This window comes from Saccostrea cucullata, unplaced genomic scaffold (assembly GCF_032062105.1).
Source record: "Saccostrea cucullata isolate Sc308-1 unplaced genomic scaffold, CSIRO_AGI_Scuc_v1 ctg3166, whole genome shotgun sequence".
In the NCBI taxonomy this organism is placed as follows: Eukaryota; Metazoa; Mollusca; class Bivalvia; order Ostreida; family Ostreidae; genus Saccostrea; species Saccostrea cuccullata.
The window spans coordinates 1-15,894 of record NW_026923775.1 but is presented as its reverse complement, the minus strand read 5'-3'; the positions used below and the strand labels follow the sequence as shown (position 1 = coordinate 15,894).

The 15,894-nt window shown below is 33.7% G+C and overlaps 1 long non-coding RNA gene across 1 annotated transcript; it reads right to left on the bottom strand.

Annotated features, from left to right (window-relative positions):
* Positions 1-13,970: 13,970 nt before the first annotated feature.
* Positions 13,971-14,399, bottom strand: LOC134264883 (uncharacterized). Its single transcript, XR_009991641.1, has 2 exons — positions 14,342-14,399; positions 13,971-14,096 (listed from the first exon to the last, which is right to left on the bottom strand). It is a non-coding gene; the product is annotated as an uncharacterized LOC134264883 (long non-coding RNA).
* Positions 14,400-15,894: the final 1,495 nt, after the last annotated feature.

The window sequence follows — 15,894 nt, the reverse complement described above, 5'->3', positions numbered from 1 at the left end:
CAGGGAATATGGCACGAGAAGGGAGTTGGGGAGCGTTTGGGGAACATCTGTAACGGTTCCCGTTACAATTAGCACTAGTTATTCTTTTTTCTTCTTATTTCTTCTCCGGACTTTTTTGTCCGCGAGTGTTCTCAAAAACTGTTCACCCAACTGAGCTAAAACCTTTTTAGGGTTAATAGGTGTGTAGTGTAGGTGTGCGGAACGAAGGTCATTTTGCGCGCATACGCCTGCACGTGCGTGCGCGTGAAGTGAGTGAAATGACTGATATACTAAATATAGTTATAACTTTTACATTTTTTGATGGAATGATTTGAAACTCATTATATAAAGATATATTAATAGTGTAGATAATGTGACACTGTCAAATTAGCACGAAATCACGCGCATGCACGTGCGCTTCGCTCTGATTGGCTGAGACAAAAATCTCAATATCTTTTCTGTTGTTCGAGGAAATGCTTTGAAATTTAAAACATAGGCATACTTTAGGATGCCCTATAATATGATATATAATAATTATCATGAAAGAACGTGCATGAATGTGTGCTGCAATCTGGTTGGCCAAACTTTAAATGGCTATAACTCCCTTGTTTTTCAACCAAACAGCATGGGATTTAGAATTTAAAGACATTGTGGACTCCTAGAAGAAGATATTATCATCATAAACATGCTTGCACGTGCATGAACATGCGCTTCGCTCTGATTGGCTGAAACAATATTCTCAATATCTTTTTTGTTTTTTGACGAAATGCTTTGAAATTTAAAACATAGGCATGCTTTAGGATATCGTACAATATGATATATATTAATAATTTTCATAAAATCACGCGCATGCACGTGCGCTTCAATCTGATTGGCTTAAATTTTTAATGGCTATAACTCCCTTGGTTTTCAACCAAACAGGACGGGATAAAACATAGATAGACATAATAGATTAACAAAAGGGTATGGTCATCATGCACATGCATACACGTGCGTGCACGTGAAATGAGTAAAATTACAAATACACTAGATTAAACATATTTTTGGATTAGATGCTGTAATATTTAGTATATTAATATATATAAATCATGTAGATAAAATGATATGGTCATTAGCACATGCATTCAAATGCGCATGCGTGCAATGCTGAAACTGAATACTTTTGGATTTAACTTTGTTAAAGTCTAAAATGTATCGCGTATGTCTTATTTAATGTAAGAAGAAAGTACAGTTTGAGCTTTAATGTGCCCTGAAAATTGAATGGTCTTAAAAACTTATGATATTGGCTTTTGTGCAAGCGATTTCTCAGAGATGGCTCGTCCGATTTATACCAAACTTTCAGATCTGAAAGATATTCAATTGATCTTGATAGGTTTTTTTTCTTTTTGATGATCTCACTTCCGGTCGTGAGATATGGTCGATTTTCTGATTTTCAGAGGGTCGGCTTGTCCAGGAAACTCCTCCGAAACGACTAAAGATATCAACTTAAGATTTTCAGTGAAAGTAAAGGAAGGTTTGGTGAGTTGTAATTGGGTCTCCAAATCTTTCTAGCGCAAAAGGCGCCGGAGCTCGGTAGGGCCCGAAAAAATGTCTCAGAAATATCTCACAAAAATTGACACATTTTGTTTCATATCTTCATACGCGTTCATAATTTGTTAAAGCATATTGAAGAAAAAATGTGCAAAATCACAAGGCCTTTCATTTGATGTCAAAAAAATGGGGCTGACCCCTAAAATTAGGGGCTCAGAGGGGCCGAAAGTCTTTTATCTATAACTCTCTAATGATCAATATTTTGTTATACATTACAGAAGCAAAAGTATTTATCTTAACTATTTGCAACAATATATGATACAATTTTGATCATATGTTACGTAATTAGGGGTCACAAGGGGCCAGAATGTCAAATCTTTGACGCTTCATATCTCGAAAAGGGTGAATATTTTGATAAGCAATATTGAACAAAAGATGGCTAGATTAATGTGCTAAACAATATGCATACTTTGAATTTTTGTAAAACGGCCCCATTAAGGACTTGTAGGAGTGGCCCCTAAATATTTATATAAAGCATATCTCCTAAACGAAAAGAAATCTCTGAATAGGTGTAGAACAAAAAGTCTTTGAAATCACAAGACCTTTCGTTTGATATCAAGAAAAAGGGGCCGACTCCTCAAATTAGGGGCTCAGAGGGGCCAGAAGTCTTTCATCTTTAACTCTTTAATGATCAATATTTTGTGATGCATTACAGAAGCAAAGATGTTCATATTAACGATTTGCAACAATATATGATAAAATTTTGATCATATGTTACGTAATTAGGGGTCACAAGGGGCCAGAATGTCAAATCTTTGACGCTTCATATCTCGAAAAGGGTGAATATTTTGATAAGCAATATTGAACAAAAGATGGCTAGATTAATGTGCTAAACAATATGCATACTTTGCATTTTTGTAAAACGGCCCCATTAAGGACTTGTAGGAGTGGCCCCTAAATATTTATATAAAGCATATCTCCTAAACGAAAAGAAATCTCTGAATAGGTGTAGAACAAAAAGTCTTTGAAATCACAAGACCTTTCGTTTGATATCAAGAAAAAGGGGCCGACTCCTCAAATAAGGGGCTCAGAGGGGCCAGAAGTCTTTTATCTTTAACTCTTTAATGATCAATATTTTGTGATGCATTACAGAAGCAAAGATGTTCATATTAACGATTTGCAACAATATATGATAAAATTTTGATCATATGTTACGTAATTAGGGGTCACAAGGGGCCAGAATGTCAAATCTTTGACGCTTCATATCTCGAAAAGGGTGAATATTTTGATAAGCAATATTGAACAAAAGATGGCTAGATTAATGTGCTAAACAATATGCATACTTTGAATTTTTGTAAAACGGCCCCATTAAGGACTTGTAGGAGTGGCCCCTAAATATTTATATAAAGCATATCTCCTAAACGAAAAGAAATCTCTGAATAGGTGTAGAACAAAAAGTCTTTGAAATCACAAGACCTTTCGTTTGATATCAAGAAAAAGGGGCTGACTCCTCAAATTAGGGGCTCAGAGGGGCCAGAAGTCTTTCATCTTTAACTCTTTCATGATCAATATTTTGTGATGCATTACAGAAGCAAAGATGTTCATATTAACGATTTGCAACAATATATGATAAAATTTTGATCATATGTTACGTAATTAGGGGTCACAAGGGGCCAGAATGTCAAATCTTTGACGCTTCATATCTCGAAAAGGGTGAATATTTTGATAAGCAATATTGAACAAAAGATGGCTAGATTAATGTGCTAAACAATATGCATACTTTGAAATTTTGTAAAACGGCCCCATTAAGGACTTGTAGGAGTGGCCCCTAAATATTTATATAAAGCATATCTCCTAAACGAAAAGAAATCTCTGAATAGGTGTAGAACAAAAAGTCTTTGAAATCACAAGACCTTTCGTTTGACATCAAGAAAAAGGGGCCGACTCCTCAAATTAGGGGCTCAGAGGGGCCAGAAGTCTTTCATCTTTAACTCTTTCATGATCAAAATTTAATGATGTATTTTAGAAGCAAAGATGTTCATATTAACGATTTGCAACGATAAATTATAAAATTTTGATCATATGTTACGTAATTAGGGGTCACAAGGGGCCAGAATGTCAAATCTATGACGCTTGATATCTCGAAAAGGGGGAAAATTTTGATAAGTAATATTGAAGAAAGGATGGTCAGAATAATGTTTTAAACAATATGCATACTTTGAATTTTGGTAAACAGGCCCCATTAAGGACTTGAAGGGGTGGCCCCTAAATATTTATATTAAGCATTTCTCCTAAACGAAAAGAAATCTCTAAACAAGTGTATAACAAAAAGTCTTTGAAATCACAAGACCTAACGTTTGATATCAAGAAAAAGGGGCCGTCTCATCAAATTAGGGGCTCAGAGGGGCCAGAAGTCTTTAACTCTTTAATGATCCATATTTTGTAATAAGTATACATTTTGAGAAGCAAAGATATTCATTTTAACGATATGCAACAATATGTTATAATATTTTGATCATATGTTATGTAATAAGGGATCGCCAGGGGCCAAAATGCTATATTTTTTATGCTTTACGTCTCGAAAAGGGGGAGTATTTTTATAAGCAATATTGAACAAAAGATGTTCAGAATATTGGATAAAAAAACAGAAACTTTAAATTTAATGAAGAAAAACTTAATGTCATTCTCTTTTAACGAATATCTCAGTCAAAATCACATCTCATCTTATCTAGAAATTTAACGGAAGACCTACTCGTTGCTCGCAACGAGATCTCATCTAGTTATTATTATTATTTTTCTTCCAACCGATTTTGTGCAAGCGATTTCTCAGAGATGGCTCGTCCGATTTATACCAAACTTTCAGATCTGAAAGATATTCAATTGATCTTGATAGGTTTTTTTTCTTTTTGATGATCTCACTTCCGGTCGTGAGATATGGTCGATTTTCTGATTTTCAGAGGGTCGGCTTGTCCAGGAAACTCCTCCGAAACGACTAAAGATATCAACTTAAGATTTTCAGTGAAAGTAAAGGAAGGTTTGGTGAGTTGTAATTGGGTCTCCAAATCTTTCTAGCGCAAAAGGCGCCGGAGCTCGGTAGGGCCCGAAAAAATGTCTCAGAAATATCTCACAAAAATTGACACATTTTGTTTCATATCTTCATACGCGTTCATAATTTGTTAAAGCATATTGAAGAAAAAATGTGCAAAATCACAAGGCCTTTCATTTGATGTCAAAAAAATGGGGCTGACCCCTAAAATTAGGGGCTCAGAGGGGCCGAAAGTCTTTTATCTATAACTCTCTAATGATCAATATTTTGTTATACATTACAGAAGCAAAAGTATTTATCTTAACTATTTGCAACAATATATGATACAATTTTGATCATATGTTACATAATTAGGGGTCACAAGGGGCCAGAATGTCAAATCTTTGACGCTTCATATCTCGAAAAGGGTGAATATTTTGATAAGCAATATTGAACAAAAGATGGCTAGATTAATGTGCTAAACAATATGCATACTTTGAATTTTTGTAAAACGGCCCCATTAAGGACTTGTAGGAGTGGCCCCTAAATATTTATATAAAGCATATCTCCTAAACGAAAAGAAATCTCTGAATAGGTGTAGAACAAAAAGTCTTTGAAATCACAAGACCTTTCGTTTGATATCAAGAAAAAGGGGCCGACTCCTCAAATTAGGGGCTGAGAGGGGCCAGAAGTCTTTTATCTTTAACTCTTTAATGATCAATATTTTGTGATGCATTACAGAAGCAAAGATGTTCATATTAACGATTTGCAACAATATATGATAAAATTTTGATCATATGTTACGTAATTAGGGGTCACAAGGGGCCAGAATGCTAAATCTTTGACGCTTCATATCTCGAAAAGGGGAAATATTTTGATAAGCAATATTGAACAAAAGATGGCTAGATTAATGTGCTAAACAATATGCATACTTTGAATTTTTGTAAAACGGCCCCATTAAGGACTTGTAGGAGTGGCCCCTAAATATTTATATAAAGCATATCTCCTAAACGAAAAGAAATCTCTGAATAGGTGTAGAACAAAAAGTCTTTGAAATCACAAGACCTTTCGTTTGATATCAAGAAAAAGGGGCCGACTCCTCAAATTAGGGGCTCAGAGGGGCCAGAAGTCTTTTATCTTTAACTCTTTAATGATCAATATTTTGTGATACATTACAGAAGCAAAGATTTTCATATTAACGATTTGCAACAATATATGATAAAATTTTGATCATATGTTACGTAATTAGGGGTCACAAGGGGCCAGAATGTCAAATCTTTGACGCTTCATATCTCGAAAAGGGTGAATATTTTGATAAGCAATATTGAACAAAAGATGGCTAGATTAATGTGCTAAACAATATGCATACTTTGAATTTTTGTAAAACGGCCCCATTAAGGACTTGTAGGAGTGGCCCCTAAATATTTATATAAAGCATATCTCCTAAACGAAAAGAAATCTCTGAATAGGTGTAGAACAAAAAGTCTTTGAAATCACAAGACCTTTCGTTTGATATCAAGAAAAAGGGGCCGACTCCTCAAATTAAGGGCTGAGAGGGGCCAGAAGTCTTTCCTCTTTAACTCTTTAATGATCAATATTTTGTGATGCATTACAGAAGCAAAGATGTTCATATCAACGATTTGCAACAATATATTATAAAATTTTGATCATATGTTACGTAATTAGGGGTCACAAGGGGCCAGAATGTCAAATCTTTGACGCTTTATATCTCGAAAAGGGGGAATATTTTGAAAAGCAATATTGAACAAAAGATGGCTCAGAATAATGTTCTAAACAATATGCATACTTTGAATTTTTGTAAAAAAAAGGCCCCATTAAGGACTTGTAGGGGTGGCCCCTAAATATTTATATTGCATATCTCCTAAACGAAAAGAAATCTCTGAATAGGTCTACAACAAAAAGTCTTTGAAATCACAAGAGCTTTCGGTTGATATCAAGAAAAAGGGGCTGACTCATCAAATTAGGGGCTCAGAGGGGCCAGAAGTCTTTCATCTTTAACTCTTTAATGGTAAATATTTTGTAATACATTACAGAAGCAAAGTTGTTCATATTTACGATTTGCAACAATATATTATAATATTTTGGTCATATGTTACGTAATTAGGGGTCACGAGGGGCCAAAATGCTATATTTTTGACGCTTTATATCTCGAAAAGGGGAAAATTTTGATAAGCAATATTGAACAAAAGATGTTCAGAATAATGTTTAAAACAATATGCAACTTTGAATTTTTGTAAAAATTAAGGACTTGAAGGGGTGGCCCCTAAATATTTATATTAAGCATATCTCCTAAACGAAAAGAAATCTCTGAATAGGTGTAATACAAAAAGTCTTTGAAATCACAAGACCTTTCGTTTGATATCAAGAAAAAGGGGCCGTCTCATCAAATTAGGGGCTTTAGGGGCCATCTTTATCTTTAACTCTTTAATGATCCATATTTTGTAATATGTATACATTTTGAGAAGCAAAGATATTCATTTTAACGATATGCAACTATATGTTATAATATTTTGATCATATGTTATGTAATAAGGGATCGTTAGGGGCCAAAATGCTATATTTTTTATGCTTTAACTCTCGAAAAGGGGGAGTAATTTTATAAGCAATATTGAACAAAAGATGTTCAGAATATTGAATAAAAAAACAGAAACTTTAAATTTAATGAAGAAAAACTTAATGTCATTCTCCTTTAACGAATATCTCAGTCAAAATCACATCTCATCTTATCTAGAAATTTAACGGAAGACCTACTCGTTGCTCGCAACGAGATCTCATCTAGTTATTATTATTATTATTATTATTTTTATTCTTTTTTCTTCTTACAAAATTTGTGCAGAAGATTTCTCGGAGATGGCTCGTTCGATTTGCTTCAAATTTTCACGGTAGATGCGTTGTCATCTGAAGTTAATTCCGGCAAATTATTTTTTGGAAATTCACTTCCGGTCGGGAGTTATCGCCCTTTGATCAAAATTTGGAGGACCTCCTTGTCTGTGATGGAACTCAAAAACGGCTCAAGCTAGAAAGCTGAAATTTTTAGTGATGATAGAGGACATGTTGCCATATTGCACCTGGGTCAGGATATTTTCCGGAAGTGCCTAGTATGGAAGCTCGGTAGGGGTCAAAATTTAGGACACGTTTTATGAGTGGTTTTTTGAGACATTTTGTATCATATCTTTTAAAATATAAATATTTTGTTAAAACATACTGAACAACATTTGTGCAAAATATCAAGATCTTTAATATGATATCAAGAAAAATGTGCTGACTCATCAAATTAAGGGCTGAAAGGGGCCAACAGTTTTTATTCAATAACTCTTTTAAAGTCAATATTTTGTTATACATTACTGAAGCAAAAATGTTAATCTCAACCATTTACAACTTTATATAATAATTTTTATGTCATATGGTACATAATTAGGGGCCACAAGGGGCCAGAATGCTAAATCTTTGATGCTTTATATCTCGAAATGGAATAATATTTTGATAAGCAATATTGAACAAAAGATGTTCAAAATAATGTTCTGAACAATATGCAACCTTTCATTTTTTGCTAAACAGCCCCATTAAGGAGTTGAAGGGTTGGCCCCTAAATATTTCTTTTGCTAATAGCTCAAAAACGAAAAGGAATTTCTAAACAGTTGTTGAACACAAAATGTTCAAAATCTTAAGAGCTTTAAGATGAGATCCTGAAAAAGGGGCTGGGCACTCAAATTAGGGGCCAAGAGGGGCCAAAAGTCTTCAATCGATAACTCTTTATCAGTTAATATTTTGTAATACATTACTGAAGCAAAAATGTTTATGTAAAAAATCTACAACTATGTATTATGTTTTTTTATGTCGTATGGTACATAATTAGGGGCCACAAGGGGCCAGAATGCTAAATCTTTGATGCTTTATATCTCGAAAAGGAGAAATATTTTGATAAGCAATATTGAACAAAAGATGTTCAAAATAATGTTCTGAACAATATGCAACCTTTCATTTTTTGCTAAACGGCCCCATTAAGGAGTTGAAGGGTTGGCCCCTAAATATTTCTTTTGCTAATAGCTCAAAAACGAAAAGGAATTTCTGAACAGTTGTTGAACACAAAATGTTCAAAATCTTAAGAGCTTTAAGATGAGATCCTGAAAAAGGGGCTGGGCACTCAAATTAGGGGCCAAGAGGGGCCAAAAATCTTCAATCGATAACTCTTTATCAGTTAATATTTTGTAATACATTACTGAAGCAAAGATGTTCATCTAAACCATCTACATCTAAATATTATGATTTTTATGTCGTATGGTTCATAATTAGGGGCCACAAGGGGCCAGAATGCTAAATCTTTGATGCTTTATATCTCGAAATGGAGAAATATTTTGATAAGCAATATTGCACAAAAGATGTTCAAAATAATGTTCTGAACAATATGCAACCTTTCATTTTTTGCTAAACGGCCCCATTAAGGAGTTGAAGGGTTGGCCCCTAAATATTTCTTTTGCTTATATCTCAAAAACGAAAAAGAATTTCTGAACAGTTGTTGAACAAAAATGTTCAAAATCTTAAGATTATTAAGATGAGATCCTAAAAAAGGGGCTGGGCACTCGAATTAGGGGCCAAGAGGGGCCAAAAGTCTTCAATCGACAACTCTTTAGCAGTTTATATTTTGTAATACATTACTGAAGCAAAGATGTTTATCTCAACCATTTACAACTATATATCATGATTTTTATGTCGTATGGTACATAATTAGGGGCCACAAGGGGCCAGAATGCTAAATCTTTGATGCTTTATATTTATATCTTTATATCTCGAAAGGGAGAAATATTTTGATAAGCAATATTGAACAAAAGTTGTTCAAAATAATGTTTTTAACAATATGCAACCTTTCATTTTTTGCTTAACGGCTCCATTAAGGAGTTGAAGGGTTGGCCCCTAAATATTTCTTTTGCTTATAGCTCAAAAACGAAAAAGTATTTTTGAACAGTTGTTGAACAAAAAATGTTCAAAATCTTAAGATCTTTAGATTTTTGATGATATGAAAAAGAGGGCTGATTCCTAAAATTAGGGGCCGTTAGGGGCAAAATCACCGATTTTTAAAATTTTGTTAAGTCTTTAAATGTTCAATGTCTTTTTACAGATTGTGGTAAATCATTATTTTAGAATAAAAATTGCAATCAAAATCTTATCTCATCTCATCAAGAATTGGACGGAAGACCCACTCGTTGCTCGCAACGAGATCTCATCTAGTTATTATTATTATTATTATTTTTCTTCCAACCGATTTTGTGCAAGCGATTTCTCAGAGATGGCTCGTCCGATTTATACCAAACTTTCTTGTTATTCTTCGGTTTCTTTTTTTCCTATTATTATTATTATTATTATTATTATTATTATTCTTACCGAGATCTGAAAGATATTCAATTGATCTTGATAGGTTTTTTTTCTTTTTGATGATCTCACTTCCGGTCGTGAGATATGGTCGATTTTCTGATTTTCAGAGGGTCGGCTTGTCCAGGAAACTCCTCCGAAACGACTAAAGATATCAACTTAAGATTTTCAGTGAAAGTAAAGGAAGGTTTGGTGAGTTGTAATTGGGTCTCCAAATCTTTCTAGCGCAAAAGGCGCCGGAGCTCGGTAGGGCCCGAAAAAATGTCTCAGAAATATCTCACAAAAATTGACACATTTTGTTTCATATCTTCATACGCGTTCATAATTTGTTAAAGCATATTGAAGAAAAAATGTGCAAAATCACAAGGCCTTTCATTTGATGTCAAAAAAATGGGGCTGACCCCTAAAATTAGGGGCTCAGAGGGGCCGAAAGTCTTTTATCTATAACTCTCTAATGATCAATATTTTGTTATACATTACAGAAGCAAAAGTATTTATCTTAACTATTTGCAACAATATATGATACAATTTTGATCATATGTTACGTAATTAGGGGTCACAAGGGGCCAGAATGTCAAATCTTTGACGCTTCATATCTCGAAAAGGGTGAATATTTTGATAAGCAATATTGAACAAAAGATGGCTAGATTAATGTGCTAAACAATATGCATACTTTGAATTTTTGTAAAACGGCCCCATTAAGGACTTGTAGGAGTGGCCCCTAAATATTTATATAAAGCATATCTCCTAAACGAAAAGAAATCTCTGAATAGGTGTAGAACAAAAAGTCTTTGAAATCACAAGACCTTTCGTTTGATATCAAGAAAAAGGGGCCGACTCCTCAAATTAGGGGCTGAGAGGGGCCAGAAGTCTTTCATCTTTAACTCTTTAATGATCAATATTTTGTGATGCATTACAGAAGCAAAGATGTTCATATTAACGATTTGCAACAATATATGATACAATTTTGATCATATGTTACGTAATTAGGGGTCACAAGGGGCCAGAATGTCAAATCTTTGACGCTTCATATCTCGAAAAGAGTGAATATTTTGATAAGCAATATTGAATAAAAGATGGCTAGATTAATGTGCTAAACAATATGCATATTTTGAATTTTTGTAAGGAGTGGCCCCTAAATATTTATATAAAGCATATCTCCTAAACGAAAAGAAATCTCTGAATAGGTGTAGAACAAAAAGTCTTTGAAATCACAAGACCTTTCGTTTGATATCAAGAAAAAGGGGCCGACTCCTCAAATTAGGGGCTGAGAGGGGCCAGAAGTCTTTCATCTTTAACTCTTTAATGATCAATATTTTGTGATGCATTACAGAAGCAAAGATGTTCATATTAACGATTTGCAACAATATATGATACAATTTTGATCATATGTTACGTAATTAGGGGTCACAAGGGGCCAGAATGTCAAATCTTTGACGCTTCATATCTCGAAAAGGGTGAATATTTTGATAAGCAATATTGAACAAAAGATGGCTAGATTAATGTGCTAAACAATATGCATACTTTGAATTTTTGTAAAACGGCCCCATTAAGGACTTGTAGGAGTGGCCCCTAAATATTTATATAAAGCATATCTCCTAAACGAAAAGAAATCTCTGAATAGGTGTAGAACAAAAAGTCTTTGAAATCACAAGACCTTTCGTTTGACATCAAGAAAAAGGGGCCGACTCCTCAAATTAGGGGCTGAGAGGGGCCAGAAGTCTTTCATCTTTAACTCTTTAATGATCAATATTTTGTAATGCATTAAAGAAGCAAGATGTTCATATTAACGATTTGCAACAATATATTATAAAATTTTGATCATATGTTACGTAATTAGGGGTCACAAGGGGCCAGAATGTCAAATCTATGACGCTTGATATCTCGAAAAGGGGGAAAATTTTGATAAGTAATATTGAAGAAAGGATGGTCAGAATAATGTTTTAAACAATATGCATACTTTGAATTTTGGTAAACAGGCCCCATTAAGGACTTGTAGGGGTGGCCCCTAAATATTTATATTAAGCATTTCTCCTAAACGAAAAGAAATCTCTAAACAAGTGTATAACAAAAAGTCTTTGAAATCACAAGACCTTTCGTTTGACATCAAGAAAAAGGGGCCGTCTCATCAAATTAGGGGCTCAGAGGGGCCAGAAGTCTTTAACTCTTTAATGATCCATATTTTGTAATAAGTATACATTTTGAGAAGCAAAGATATTCATTTTAACGATATGCAACAATATGTTATAATATTTTGATCATATGTTATGTAATAAGGGATCGCCAGGGGCCAAAATGCTATATTTTTTATGCTTTACGTCTCGAAAAGGGGGAGTATTTTTATAAGCAATATTGAACAAAAGATGTTCAGAATATTGGATAAAAAAACAGAAACTTTAAATTTAATGAAGAAAAACTTAATGTCATTCTCTTTTAACGAATATCTCAGTCAAAATCACATCTCATCTTCTCGTTTCTAGTTATTATTATTTTTCTTCCTGGGAAAATTTTGTCCGCGAGTGATCTTGTAAACTACACATCCGACTTAGGTGAAACCTTTTTAGGGTAAGTAGGCATGTTATGTAGATTTGCGGAATCAAGGTCATTTTGCGTGCACGTGCTTGCAAGAGCGCGCACGTGCAAAACTTAAAATGACCAATATATAATGGATATAACCGTAACTTCTCTATTTTGTGACGAAATGTTTTGAAACTTATAATGTAAGGATATATTAGTAGTATGCACAAGATGACATGGCCAAAATAGCAAGATCGCACGCGCATGCACGTGTGCTTCGCTCTGATTGGCTGAAACTAAAGTCTCAATATTTTTTTTGTTTTTTGATAAAATCATTTGAAATTTTGAACATAGTCATACATTAGGGAGATCTACAGCCTGTAATATAAGATTTTTCATGAAAGCATGTGCATGCACATGTGCTTGCAAGAGCTCGCACGTGCAACACGAGAAATGTCCAATATAATTGATACAGATGTAACTATTAAAATTATTGATGAAATGCTTTGAAACTCATTTTATAAGTATATATTAGAAGCATAGACAAAATGACATGGTCAAAAAAGTAAGATCTCACGCGCATGCACGTGCGCTTCTCTCTGATTGGCTGAAACTAAAGTCTCAATATCTTTCTTGTTTCTTGTCATAATCCTTTGAAATTTTGAACATAGACCTACATTATGAAGATCTACAGCATGATATATAAGAATTTTCATGAAAGCATGCGCATGCCCGCGTGCTGCAATCTGATTGGCTGAAATTTTAAATGGCTATATCTACTTTGTTTTTTGACGAAATGCTTTGAAATTTAAAACATTGTCATGCATTAAGATATCCTACAATATGATATAGAAAAAAATCATGAAATCACGCGCATGCACGTGTGCTGCAATCTGATTGGCTTAAACTTGAAATGCCTATAACTCCCTTGTTTTTCAACCAAACAGGATGGGATTTAGAATATAGATAGATGTAAGGGACTCCTACAAGAAGGTATGGTCATCATGCACGTGCACGCACGTGCGTGCATTTGGAACGAGTGAAATGAAAAATACACTTGAAAGAGTGATTTTTCATACTTTTGGACTGAATGCTTTAATATATTGTATATTAAAATATGTAGATAGTGTAGACAAGTTGATATGATCATAACGCACATGCATTCACATGCGCACGGATGCAATGCTAAAATTTGAATATAATTGGTATCCTTCTGAGAAAACGTTGTTAAAGTCAAAATGCACAGAGTTTGTCTTCTTTAATGAAGCTTACAGGGAATATGGCACCAAAAAGGAGTTGGGGAGCGTTTGGGGAACATCTGTAACGGTCCCCGTTACAATTAGCACTAGTTAATGTATGTTATATGGTTGGATCCAAACTCAAAGCAAAGTTAGACAAAAATTGCATTAAAAAAAGAGACATATTAATTTATCATAATGTGCTTTAATTACATGTAGTTATATTACAAATAGACAGTAACATTCACAGACAGATTTCTGACTCAGTGATTGCCTCCATTTTTTGTCACTCACCAGTTATGAAGTAGATCGATCCTATATATAGTCTTCCTTCTTCATATTCTGTTATTTTCTTAAAAAGTTGACAAAGATCAGTGACTGTACTGTTTATTGGACACACCTTGTGAGAGGGTGAAAAACTACAAATTACAAAAGCATAATAAGAATTTGACAAAATATCAAAATCATAAGCAATCATACAAATTAAATGTGTAACTTGAACATGTGAGCTGAACTGGCCTATGCCTATCGCATGCTGGAAATGCGCGGTTTTACAAAACATTGTAGTTGCAGAATTTAAACATGATAAAATATATTGCATAATACTGTTAGATACAGATGATCAAGTTAGATATAAATTCAAGTAAAACAATATAAAACTTACTCCTTAGGGAGGCCAACATCACCAAACTTAACAGCCAAAACGCCAGGCAAACCGCATGACTATCATAATTAGTATAAACAGAATATTGAACCCGATCGAAATAAAATTATGCAAATAATAGATCACAAATACTGATTCTACCACTCTACAAATTCCCACTTCCAACGTCTCGCGCGTTTTCAAGTTTGCGCCTATTCAAAAATGTACGGTAGAGCTAAGAAATACGTTAGTTTCGAATTTCCAAGATTTCTGTTTAAAAAAAATTACAAACCTATCTGAATAATTTTTCACTGAAAATACAATTTTTTATATCAAAATAAGTTTTATCAATATAGAATTCGAATTTTTTACGTTATAAATTATACTTGTATTGACTTTTAGTTTCGTATAGCAAGTATGGCGGCCCCCTATGACTAATCTCAGCGAGATGTCGTAGGGACTAAAATATTTGGTCGGACGATATAAAACGTTTTTACGAAGCTCACAAAGTTCATTTTCCAGAATGTTTCATTTTCCAACAACTTGTTTAAAGTTTGATGTTAGAGAAAATTCGGTCGAACAAAGTTGTGTGATGAAAAACGACATTAATTAAAGCACATTGTGATGAATATAACTGTTTAATTTAAATTATGAAGAAACACGAGTAATGAATTTGAAAAAAAAAATGCTGTCAATGGTGATGCACTGTTTGTTTAATTAAAATCAAATAAAAACACGAAATGTTTAGAGATTTCATGATTTATTTTTTCAGATGGTGAAAGAATGTTAGTAACTATAAATTATACCAGGGGCATGTTCAACAATTGCATCTGCATGCAAAAGTTGTATTATGAGAGTATTGAGTGTTTTCTGTCAATCATTTTTGTCAATTATTTTAGTCTTCATGAAAATTCATGAACATTCATAATACCTTGAACTCTACATTTTTTCTGTCTTTAAAATGAAAATTACCAATATCCATATATATTCATCATTTGTTCATGAACTACATTTTATGAATATATTCATGAATAAAGTTCATGAACCATCTTTATGAACCAGTCATGAACACATCATGAATGTTCATGAACGATTCATAAAAGTTCCTGAAATTATGAATTTCACCTCGCAGGGGACATGAGTTTGGGTATCGAGATATATAAATTCCATATGCAGGTGATGAAGGTATATTGCTGCATAAGTTAGGGAAGTTGACAATAGAAAAGTTAAAGTCATCACGTTTAGAGCTTGGTTGTTAGATTATCATGAACGCCTTTTTCAAATTAAATATTCAAATATGAAACAGCTGCGTCAGACTCTGTGGTATCTTTTATACCATAAATTGGCAGATTGATCTGGGGCCATTCACCTTCCCTCTGGAATAAATATATCTTCTTCTTGGACTATTATGATGCATTTAGGCAATAACTGACAAAAATTCTCTATAAAAGCACAAGACGTCCGTGTTTGCGTCGATCCTATTTTTTTTAAGGTTTCAGGGACTTTTAAGCTCGAACACTGTTCTTTATCTCCACGTATTCCATGATTGTTTGCATTGTTCTAAACAGCTTATT